Genomic DNA, 12,680 nt, shown 5'->3' on the forward strand with positions numbered 1-12,680 from the left:
TCAGCAGGGAGTCAGCTTCTCCCTCTGACCCTCCCCACTCTCATGCTCTCTCTCTCTCATTCTCTTTCTCAAATAAATAAAATCTTTTAAAAAAATAAATATTTAGTCTTTACACATGTTTCTCCTGGATTTCGATCAATTCATTAATGGATAGTGAAATTTTAACTATACTCTATTAGTAAAAGAGATACTTTTAGTGAGTAAACAGTGACAATTTTTCTATTTATTCTATCCATGCTGCCTTGTATTTTCTGAATTACTGTTTCGTGAGCTATGGGGATTTGGTGCTATAAATGCTGAGCAAAATGGCTTCCAAGCAAAAAAACTATACCTACACTCTTCCAATGGGTGAATTATTCCCTGGGAGTTATGACTGAATTTTGGAATCTGGGTTTGTTTGTTTGTTTGTTTGTTTGTTTGTTTGTTTGAAACAAAAGACTGTCCATGTCAGTTCAAGCTAAACTTGGTTGAAATTCAGATGTAGGAACCCCAAAGGGAAGTGGAAGGTTGTTCTTCTCTCCTCATTCTGGAAACCTGTTTTGCAAGCCCATTAAGTATGTTAGCTAGCCCAGTACTTCTTTTGATTGCTCCCAAATTAACATACAGTTTTAGGTAAGTGTCACTTAATGGAGATGAGCCACAGATTTCGAAGGACATCATATAAATGTGAGCAAGAGGAATAGCATGAATCAATTTATGTTTTATGCAATGGCACAGTAATGAATAGTTTGTTCCTTTATCTTGAAATATAAGATTATCATTTTTCTTAAAGCACAGTGATCCTTCTGCCTTAGTATAACACATAACAACTTTTCCAATGAAATCCTCTCCTATCCATTGTACCTGATTATTAACCTCTGATATAAAACTCAATTTCAACTAAATACTTATGTAGCAGGGAATCTGGTGTTATATGTACTGTAAGTACACATGAAGACATTTTTTTGTTTTGCTCCATTTCCTATTGATGTAACACAAAATATTACTTATGACATCTAGTGCAATGATTTAGGTAATGTCACCAGTTAAAGCTATGACATGGATATAATACATAGTTTCAGTTAGCCTATCGGACACAAATCTTCAGGAAACTAGGCTTTATTGGTTCAGATACTTGCCTGCTTGCTTTACAGAACACTTTGTTAGGTGAGAGGAAGAATAATGTCTCCAATTGAAAAACAGAGGGAGTTTGGGGCTGGCAGAATGCAATTGCCCAAGTTAGAGTGAACCAAATTGATCTGAAATCATTTAGATAACAATGTGATGGGCAGCGGACAGCATTTGTTTATGAAGACAGATTATGCCAGGCAAATCTGATTTATTTGGCCTTATAAAATTACTCAACAAGTTTGTGGGTAAGGAAAACTCCATGGACAAACAATATATCTAAATGTTTGCAAAAGCTTTTCATGTGGGTCTGCATGAGATTAAGATGATTGAAGTGCTGGGAAGATGTTGTCTGGATAACAGTGCAATGGTGTGGTTATCAGATTTAAAACACAGCGACCATAAAAAATAGATCATAATCTCTAAGTGATATATTTGGCAGAAGACCATAAAAGAGCTAGTATCTTTACAGATCAAGTTTGTAGGCAAGTATGAAATGATTTAGTCCACAAAAATTAGTTTACTCCTTCTTCAGTAGGTAACATATCATAAATAAAAATTAGCTCAAAATACTTTCCTGCTTGTCCAAAATGAACTATTACTTTATTTCAGCTTCTGCTGGTATTTACATAATTGGAATTTGTGGTGTCTGCTAAAAACATTAAAAGGGATGACCATAAGTTTCATAGGTTTCCAGAACACAGTAAAATTCAATGGAAATATTATGTTGCTTTGTGAATAAATTCCTTTATAGATCTTTAAGAGCTGAGAGAGTTTAAAGGAAAATAGCTATTGTAATGGTAATAATTTTGAGAGAAACAGCAACTAATTATAAAGAAAAGTTATGGAAAAAGGATATGGAAGGGAAAAAGAATACAGGATGGGTGTGTTTTTTAAATTATTATTTTTTTAAGCTTTTATTTTTAAGTAATCTTTACACTCAACGTGGGACTCGAACCTACAAACCCAAGAGACCCACGCTCTACTGAGTGAGCCAGCTGGTTGTCCCCAGTATGGTGTGTTTTAAAGTTTTATTATCAAATGGGAAAAATATTTTCAATATATATGCATATGGGTTACATTAAAATATTTAACAATATTTGTGAAATGGTACTAACCAATCAGAATGGACTTTGGCCATAGGGCTAGAGCAGGGCCCTGAAGACCTCCGGTATGTTGAATATTGACTCTTTACTTGATGAATGATGGGGAGATGGGTGGTGATTGGGAGAGGCTGGAGTGACCAGGGAAATCTAGGGGAGATCATTTGGGAAGGAAGTCGCTATTTGCTAATTGGTTGAAATGAAGATATAGGAAGTCTATAGGCTACTTGTAAGTATATACTTATATAAGTATACTTATCCTTATATAAATACAAGTATTTTAATATTTTAACAACAGATATAACTTTTCTGAGGGGTGCCAGCTTTATGAGAGCTAAGGATCTAAGAAAAATAAACAAAATTTGAACAGGTTAAATTACAGGAGTGAAATGCGATTTCAGTAAACAGATTACAAGATGTTAAACTTCATTAGGAATTAAAGGAGTACACATTTATTTTAACAAAACCATATTTTGGGGGCACCTGGGTGGCTGTTGGTCAAGCATCTGCCTTGGGCTCAGGTCATGATCTCTGGGTCCTGGGATTGAGCCCCGCATCGGGCTCCCTGCTCAGTGGGAAGTCTGCTTCTCCCTCTCCCTCTGCTGCTCCCCCTGCTCATGCTGTTTCTCCCCCTCTCTCTCTGTCTCTCTCAAATAAATATAAATAAATAATCTTTAAAAAAGAAACCATATTTTTTACTTATCTAATTGGCAAATGCCTTTTCTTACAAGTGACAGAACCTAGTCAAGGGAAAATGGAAAATGGCATTTTTAAACCTGTAGTTAGAAGTATAAATAGGCACAAACTTTCTGAAGGACAGTTTCTCAATATTTATCAAAAATATTTAAAATGCTAGTCTGACTTAATGGTTCTGGTAGTGCTAGGCTAAATTAGACAGATTGATCCTCCCAGTGAAAATAACTAAAAGATCTGGGTCTTAAAAATATTCTTTTTTTTTTTTTTAAAGATTTTATTTATTTATTTGAGAGAAGGAATGAGAGACAGACAGCAGGAGAGGGAGGAGGGTCAGAGGGAGAAGCAGACTCCCTGCCGAGCAGAAAGCCCGATGCGGGACTCGATCCCAGGACTCCAGGATCATGACCTGAGCTGAAGGCAGTCGCTTAACCAATTGAGCCACCCAGGCGCCCTTAAAAATATTCTTAAAGCATAAAAGGTTGTAAGAAGGTAGTATGGAATTACCAGACTAACAATGAAAGAAAAAGGGAGTTGAAATACGGAAGCTGTTCTGCCTTGAAGAAATTTGCCAGTTGGTAAAAATCAGAATCTTCATCTTGATAGACATTCAGTGCAAGGGGGACAGACAGCATAGTATTTGTGAAATGGTACTAACCAATCAGAATGGACTTTGGCCATAGGGCTAGAGTACACAATAAGAAGCCCAGTGGGAGATCCTGCCCCACAAGATCCTCGGACCCCAAAGCCCTTCAGTATTTACTGATTGTATTCAAATTGCCAGGCCCAGTGAATCTCAAAACTTGAACTAAGGTTGCAATCATTCTGGATTGGTGATGCCTCCAGGTGCTTGGCAGAAGCAAAGAATACAAGTCCTCTCTTAAATAAGATACCTTCCTCATAGGTCTAAATCATTTCTATAAATAATTTTTCACATACAATGTTCACATTTTCAAAGAGAATCAGGTACACAAGGAAACTTGATTAAATGAATAAGAATCAGCATAGACAATAAACAACAAAAATCAGACTTATGAAGTCTTTAAATAGTGGAATTGTGAGGCATGGGCTATAAAACAAGACTAAAAAATAATTATGATGACTATGTTTAAAGATGTAAAGGACCAGCTTAACAATATCGGCAGAGAACAGGAAACCACGAAAAGAAACACAGCAAGTCTGAATTTCAAAAAAGAACCAAATAGAATTTTATTGTGATTCAGAATATTTTAAATATAGTGGTTTTATTTTAAATATAATTTATAAATAGAATTTTATAAATATATTTTGTAAATAAATTTGTAAATAAAATTTATAAAAATTGAAAATCCAACAAGATTTTAAGTGTAGATTAGCTATACTTTAAGACTTAGTGAACCTGAAGATATATCCAGAGAAATGTTCCAGAATGCAGCATGGAGAGGCAAAAGGAGAAAAGGTGGGGGAAGGATATATATAAGAGGGTTAAAGACACAGGACATATGGTGAAGCTGTCTAACATAGTTTTACTTATTTGAAGAGTTAACTGCTGAGGAATTTTCAAACTGACAAGAGACTTCAAGGCACTAATTTTAAGAAGTCTTATGAATTGAAAGTACAATAAATGAAAAGAAAACCCTAAGCACATTAAAATAGAACTTCTTAAAACCAAAGGCAAAGAACAAATATAAAAGAGAAAAAGACAAATTCCTTTTTTTTTTTTTTGAAGATTTTATTTATTTATTCATGAGAGACAGAGAGAGAGAGGCAGAGGGAGAAGCAGGCTCCCAAGGAGCAGGGAGCCCGATGCGGGGCTCGATCCCAGGACCCTGGGATCATGACCTGAGCCGAAGGCAGACGCTTAACCATCTGAGCCACCCAGGCACCCCAAGACAAATTCCTTTTAAAAGAGCAACAATATACTGACAGCTGACTTTTCACTAGTAAAAATGGGAAACAGAAGAGAGAGGAATATTATTTTGAAGGTGCTGAAAGAAAATAATTACCAACCTTGAGTTCTTTAGTAGACAAAAAAACAAAAACAAAAACAAAACATTTCAGACACACTGGAGCTAATTTATTTGCTCCTAGCAAATCTACAGTGAAGGAAATTTCAAAGTGTATATTTCAGGAAGGAGGGAAATGATCCCACATGGAAAGTCTGAAATGCAAGAAAGAATTAAGAGCCAAGAAAGTGGAAACGGTGGGCAAATCTAATGAATATCAACTGTGTAAAACAATAATAATGTCCTGTGGATTTTTTAAAACACAGAATTAAAGTACACAATAATAATGGCATATGTCAAGAAAGAGTAAATGCATTTAAAGTGCTCTAGCTTCTTGTGGCATCTGGGTGGCTCAGTCGGTTAAGCATCTGCCTTCGGCTCAGGTCATGATCCTGGAGTCCCAGGATCGAGTCCCGCATCGGGCTCCCTGCTCGGCGGGGGGTCTGCTTCTCCCTCTGACCCTCCCCCCTCTCATGCTCTCTCTCTCTCATTCTCTCTCTCAAATAAATAAATAAAATCTTAAAAAAAATAAATAAAAATTAAAAAATAAATAAAGTGCTCTAGCTTCTTGTGGCATCTGGGTGGCTCAGTAGATTAAGCATCTGCCTTCGGCTCAGGTCATGATCCTGGAGTCCCGGGATCGAGTCCCACATCGGACTCCTTGTTCAGCGGGGAGTCTGCTTCTCCCTTTCCCTCTGCCCCTCCCCACCACTCATGCGCGCTCTCTCTCTCCCTCTCTGTTTCAAATAAATAAAATCTTTAAAAAAAATAAAGTGCTCTAACTTCCTTATATTATCAAAAGTAACTCTGATAAATTAAAAATATCTGATGTAATTTTAAATTAATAAAAGGATATAAACAAAGTGTATAATTTTAAACTGGTAAAGGGGGGAAGCTGATACATAAAAATCAGAACTCTGAAAGAGAGAAAAAGAAATGTAACAGATCAGACAAATGGAAAACACTTTTTTCTTTTAAAGTAATGTCTACGCCCAATGTGGGGCTCAAACCCATGACCCCAAGATCAACAGTCACATGCTCTACTGACTGAGCCAGCCCAGCACCCTAGAAAATACTTTCAAAGGTGGTTAGATTTAATTCCAAATATAGTAGCAATTACACAAATGTGAAAGGACTAAATGCTCCAGTTAAAAGTTAAAGATTGGTTAAAAAAAAAAAACCGAACTATTGTTAACAGGAGACACATTTAAAACATAATGATATAGGTTGAAATTAAAAAGAAAATACATACCTTACAAGGCCAACCAAAATATAGCTGATGTGTGTAGAGAAAATCATCAGACCAAACACTTTCATCAGAAAGCATTACTATGGATAAAGAGAGATACTTTATACTGATGAGACATTCAATTAACTGAACAGATATTGCTTTTAATTCATATGCACCTATGACCCAGTCTGTAAATACAGAGAATAAAAATTGAAAGACTACAAAAAGAAATAATATAATTCACCACATCAATATTTGGGGGGGCATACTTACATATTGACATAAATATATACATAGTTAATACCTGGTATGTATAACTGCAAAATACACATTCTTTTCAAGCATATGAATGGAATTCGTTTATTAAATCTAAATATATAGATAGATTGATAAGGCTTTTCCTCTCCTAGCCACGTAGATGACCTTCATTATTATTCCAGAATGTTCATTTGGAACAGGCATGCACATTATTCTGTATGATGAAAAGCTGGTTGGATAGTCGTCTTTACCCTTATGAGTTTATAAAGCAACACCAAATAGACCTACTGATACTGAGCACTAGTATGAGGCAGTTCTGTAGAGGATATTAGTTTATCTCATTCAATATAATTCTCATTCTATGATGAGGGTATTGTTAAGCCTAATTAAGAGATAAAGAACTGAGACTCATGGGGATTAGGTAAATTTCCTAAGATCACTTCCACAGTAAATGACAGCACTCGAATTCAAATCTACTTTTCTTTTTTTTTTTAAATGAGCAATGAACCAGTCCCAGAAAATAGTTAATGCTTGAGACTGGAAGTAAGGAGGAAAATATTCTTATAGAATCTCTAAAAATTAGGAAAATGATGTCTTGTGTGGCAATGACAAATACTTAAGTGTCTGCAGTATAAGAGAGTTCTATATTGAGCCAAAGAAGTGGCTAATATAGTTTGATGAGAGGGAGTTATCTTAGAAGATGGACAGTGCTAGTGATTAAGAATGTGCAGGAGACCGAGGGAGAAATGCCTAGCATGTGCCCAGCATAACAACAGAAATTAAAATGCGTCTCCATTATAGCTTCCTAGGGCACTGAAAAGCCTTTTCCTCTGGCTCAGGTTCACTCTTCCAATTGCTTGCAGTTTCTGAAGTGAATCCCAGTCTCAAAAGGAAGTCTTTTACGACTAAGTGAAAGTCAAGTTCTAAGTTCCCTCCACTTTCAAGTTTCAGAACGTGTTAAGTCATCAGTTTCACCGTTTAACACAGGGAGAAGAGCACTCACAGAGATTGCATAGTATAGCTCGTCAATTATTTAAATCTATTTAATATTGGAATAATTTAGGGCCACATCATTTATCAACTATTTTAATATTCTAGCTAATTGTGTGTCCGCTCTACTTAAAAAAAAAAAAATCCAGCTGAACTCCCTACATCCGTGTCAGCCCAGCAGTCCTAACCTCCTCCTCTGCGACCCCACTGCCACCCCAGAGCTCGCTTCCAACACAGCCATTAGCGTTATTTTTCCAAAACAAAGATTTGATTATATAGTTTAAATGCTTTAGAAAAAAAACCAATGGCTTTCTCTGAATCCTATCCATGCTCAATATCGTGTAGTGCGTAATGTTTGCAATCTGGTCCCAATTTATCTGCGCAGCCTCGGCTCCTCGACTTCCCCTTCCCACAAGAAACCACAGACTGATGCCCCATTTGTGGAGAATATTATGTTGTGGTGCCTGTGTGACAAGAAACTGGGGCCAGTGGGGTTAAATAACCCATCCTTGTCCTTTGGCGAGTAAGTCGCAGAGCTGCTGTTTTTTTAGGTTGGCCAGGGAAGATCTTTCCGGTATTTTTTGAGTAAAAATCTGAATGAAGTGAAGGAACAAGTCAGGAGCATATCTGAAGAAAGAATACTCTGGCAGAATAAACAGCCTTGAGTGACAGAGTGCTCGTCATATTTGAGGAAAATAAGGAGACGAATGTGTATGGAACAGAATGGATGAGGAAGAGTGTGATGGGAGATGTGGTGTAAGAACAGCCAGGGCCCAGTCAGAGCTTTGGATTTTATTCTAAATATGGTGGGAAGTCATTTGAAGACTGAGCAAAAGAGTTGAAATGATCAGATTTGTATTCTAATAGGATGCATCTTTAGTGTAGCTGCACCAGGATTTACTCAAGGTAGTTTCTGATTATTTATAGTTAATGTTATACAATATAATTAAATAATTATAAATAATATAATATAATATATAATAAAATATATTAAATATATAATATATATTTATATAAAAATATTTTTGTATATAAATATATATTATATATAAAATATATTATAAATAAAATATAATAAAATAATTATTATAAATTAATTATAATTTATAATCATTTATAATTATAAAGAACATGTGATAACTAGTCTTGTGCATAAATCTTTGTCCTTCTTTTGAATGATTTACTAAAAAAGCAATTGGTGAATTAAAGGGTATACATATTTTTAAAAGCTTCTGATATACATCACTACACTGATTTCCAGAAAGGTTGTTAGCAAATTATACTTGGGGCGGGGCTATGTGGAGAGGGAGAACTACTGGAACTGTTGGATTTGTTAGAAAACACTTGACATCAATTTTTTTTTTTTTAAATAACACCTTTTATTTTGAACACACAGAGGAGAAATGGCTGTGGGTCGTTATACACTAACCATTCGTTGCTGTGCGTGAGAGTGATAACATAGTACTAACTCAGTGTTAGCTAAGTAACAGCCTATGTGCTGGCCAGTGTTCCAGAGTATGCAGGGGAGCAGCTACGTTTGTGCGGTGGAAGTCAGGAAACTCTCCTTTGATGGAGGTTGGATGGTGACTGGATGTTGGGAGAACAGGGGGAAGAGAGAGGAGAGGTCAGAGAAGGCATACTCGGGAAGTGGGAAGGGGGTAACGCTGCCTCTGGGGGAGGGGGGCTGTAGGACCACAGCAGCACCCAGACAGTCTGCCCTTCTTTACACAGGAATGAGACAGAGCTGATAGGCGACAGCACAGAAGGGAGCCCTTTGGCAACTGGGGTGATGTCGATGTCCTTCAGGTCAACCAGAGATTTCAGGGTAAATTTCTGTAAAATGGTGGTCAGGAATAATAACAGCTCCAGGTGGGCCAGGCCCTCTCCTAGACAGACTTGTTTTCCTGAAAATAACAGAGGGTAGATACTCCTTGAACACTATGTTTCTGAACTATCACAGAAAGAATACACAGCAATTGTTTGATGGGTGATTGAATAGACGTATGTACAGTGGAAGACAGGATGGCTGGAAGGATGGATGGATGACACATTAGTTGTCCATTTGATAACTAGCACTATTTATTAAAAAAAAACAGGTATTGAATATCAGATCTATGCCAATCGTTTCATTAAGTATTCTCTCATTATAACTGCTCTTTTGACTTTTTAAGTTTCCTTCATTTTGTTTTTTCTAGAAACAGACACACATTCTCGGTTGGAAGGGAAAGGGCTGAGAGATGGAGAGTCTTATATCTATGTTTCCCTTTCTCTGTCTAGCAGAAAGTTTAGCCAAAGATATTTTTCCTCATGCAATTTCAAAAGCAAATGTCATTCCCTCACTTTAAAACTTTAAATGACTCTCAAAAAAAAAAAAAAAAAGCGGGGGGGACACCTGGGTGGCTCAGTCAGTTAAGCCTTCGACTCTTGATTTCAGCTTAGGTCACAATCTCATGGTCATGGGATTGAGCCCCTCCTCGAGCTCTGTGGGGAGTCTGCTTGAGGATTTTTTCTCTCCTTTCCCTCCCCCTCTGCCCTTCTGAGTGTGCTCTTTCTCTCAAATAAATAAACCTTAAAAACAAACAAACAAACAAACAACCTTTAAATGACTCTCTGTGCCTGTCCTATGTTATAAAGTCCAAATTACATGACCTGGTCCTTATATTCTTTTCATAGTCTGATATGCCATAATTTTGCCTCCTCCTTTCTGTGTATGTGTGAAAAATTTTTATTGTAAAATATATACAACAAAAATGTCCATTTTTGCTTTTTGTTTTTTTAAGATTTTATTTATTTAAGGGGCGCCTGGGTGGCTCAGTTGGTTAAGCGACTGCCTTCAGCTCAGGTCATGATCCTGGAGTCCCAGGATCGAGTCCCGCATCGGGCTCCCTGCTCGGCGGGGAGTCTGCTTCTCCCTCTGACCCTCCCCCCTCTCATGCTCTCTCTCTATCTCATTCTCTCTCAAATAAATAAATAAAATCTTAAAAAAAAAAGATTTTATTTATTTAAGAGAGAGACAAAGCACACAAGCAGGGGGAGAGGCAGAGGGAGAGGGAGAAGCAGGTTCCCCGCTGAGCCAGCCAGAGCCTGATGTGGGGCTCAATCCCAGGGCCTGGAGATCATGACCTGAGCTGAAGGCAGACGCTTAGCCATCTGAGGCACCAAGATGCCCCCCAAAATTCCCATTTTAACAATTTTTAAGTTTGTAATTCAGTGGCATTGACAGCATTCACAATGTTGTCCATCTATCACCACTATTTTTTTTACCACTATTAATAAAACATTTTACCACCCCAAAGTGAAATTCAGTAACCATTTACACTATAAGTTCCCATTTCCCTAATCCCTGATAACCAATAATCTACTGCCTGTCTCTATGAATTTGCCTATTATAGATGTTTCAATATAACTGAAATCTTATATTTGTCTTTTGTGTCTGGCTCATTTCACTTAGCATAATATTTTCAAGACTTATCCATGTTGTATGGATCAGCATTTTGTTCCTTTTTTATGGCTGAATAATATCCTGTCATTTGTATATACCCCATTTGGTTTATACATCTGTCTGTTGTGGGACACTGGGTTGTTTCCATCTTTGGGCTTTCCTGAATAATGCTACGATGGACATTGGTGTACAAGTGTATGTTTCAGTCCCTGTTTTCAATTCTTTTGTGTATTACCTAGATGCACAAATGCTGGGTCATATGGTTGCAATTCTTACAAAGTTCTACATACCCCCGAGGAAAAGCCTCTCTTGGAAAGGGGCTATCTTAAAGTATTAAAATCTTACCTAAAATCTGCAACACCACACAATATGTCCAGGCCATTAGGAGAAAAAGAAAGGAAGAGTTGAGAAGAAGTTGAGGCAGAAGTCATACATAAACTGACGTGTCAGAAATGATCAAATTTTGGGAAACTAAATTTATCAACACTATTAAAGGACTCAAATATTTTATGTAGTGATTCAGAATGTTAATTTTGATTATAAAGTATCAAGTTTATTTAATTTTGTATGATTTCATGCTTTGTAATGGGAAACACCATCATGAAGGTATTTTTCAAATTGTGGGTCCTAATCCATTAGTAAGTTATGAAATCAATTTTTTTGCTATCAGCATTTTATAAAAGAAAATATAATCACACAGAAAATACAAGAATGCATTATACCTAAACTAAATATTATTTTCTGAAATTTTTGTTTCAGTTCCATGTGTGTGCCATAAAATATACTTCTTATTGTGGGATGTGACCAGAAAAAAAAAATAGTTTGAATACACTAATGTGGTGGAAAGAGTCTGAGCTTTGGAATTAGCTAGAACTCAGTTTGAATCTGAGCTCTGGGTGACTTTTGTGAGTTATTTATCTAACTTCTATGGCTCAATCCCCTCATCAAAAAAAAAGGAGAGTAATAGTATCTCCTTTGTTTGATGTGTATGTGTGAGAAGATTAGAGATTACTTAAGTAGAATGCCTAAAATATTGTTAATGATTAACAAATATATAATTACTTCCAGGTCTTCCCCAGAATAATGCACTCCATGTAAAAACACTTCATTCACTTAGAAGGAAGGGGATGTGTATTATTGATGACTACATCTGTTAATACTAGTCTACTTTAAAAACACATTACTAAGTCTTTGTCTCCAGTTTGATCTAGTAAGGAGACTTGAGTTCTTTCCCCTTCCTATTCTCATATTGTATTATGGACTTTTGGTACTTTATTATACATCTGTCAATTTTTCTAATTATTTCATAGTTCAGCTGGTATTACAAACTTTCAAATATCTTCTAGTGCTTAAAACAGTGCTGGGCACATTACAGAGTGCTGGATGAAAATCTATTAAATCTGGCCCATTGCACACCTTTTGCAAAGTAGTCCTTGTATAAGGGGAAGCAGATGTAATCCTGATTCTGCCAGTATTTCTCAATCTACTCCATGCTAAACAGGTCAGTCAGGCACTAAGTCATGTCTCTGGGTAGTACAAGTGGAAGGTGTGAACAGAGAAACCACTTTATCTGAGGACAGTCAAAAATTAGATCCTACTTTCCCCTCCCCACTCCTTTTCCCATCGGGGAGGGGACATTGATAAGACCTGAGGACCAGGGTCCAGAAGCCGGCTGGCGTCCTGAGCTCCAGAGGCTTGCCAGCACGCACGATCTCCCGCACTGAGAGCCCTTCTTCCCAGATGAATTCTCATAGTATCACAGACGCGCGCAGTGTCGATCGATACTGGATGGCAGACGTGCTCCCACCGTCAAGTGTAGGCACAGGGCGGTGGATTTAGCCGCCCTGCCGCTCCGTCGCAGCTTCTCATCA

General features: G+C 37.1%; 1 long non-coding RNA gene across 2 annotated transcripts in view; it reads left to right on the plus strand.

Moving 5' to 3' along the window:
• The window catches only part of LOC123861527 (uncharacterized), a 213,895-nt gene that overhangs the window by 98,470 nt on the left and 102,745 nt on the right, over positions 1 to 12,680 (plus strand). The window lies entirely within an intron of this gene.

Source organism: Mirounga angustirostris, unplaced genomic scaffold (genome assembly GCF_029215605.1).
Source record: "Mirounga angustirostris isolate CCGP_5_RB_7025 unplaced genomic scaffold, mMirAng1.0.hap1 SCAF_9, whole genome shotgun sequence".
NCBI classification, from domain to species: domain Eukaryota; kingdom Metazoa; phylum Chordata; class Mammalia; order Carnivora; family Phocidae; genus Mirounga; species Mirounga angustirostris.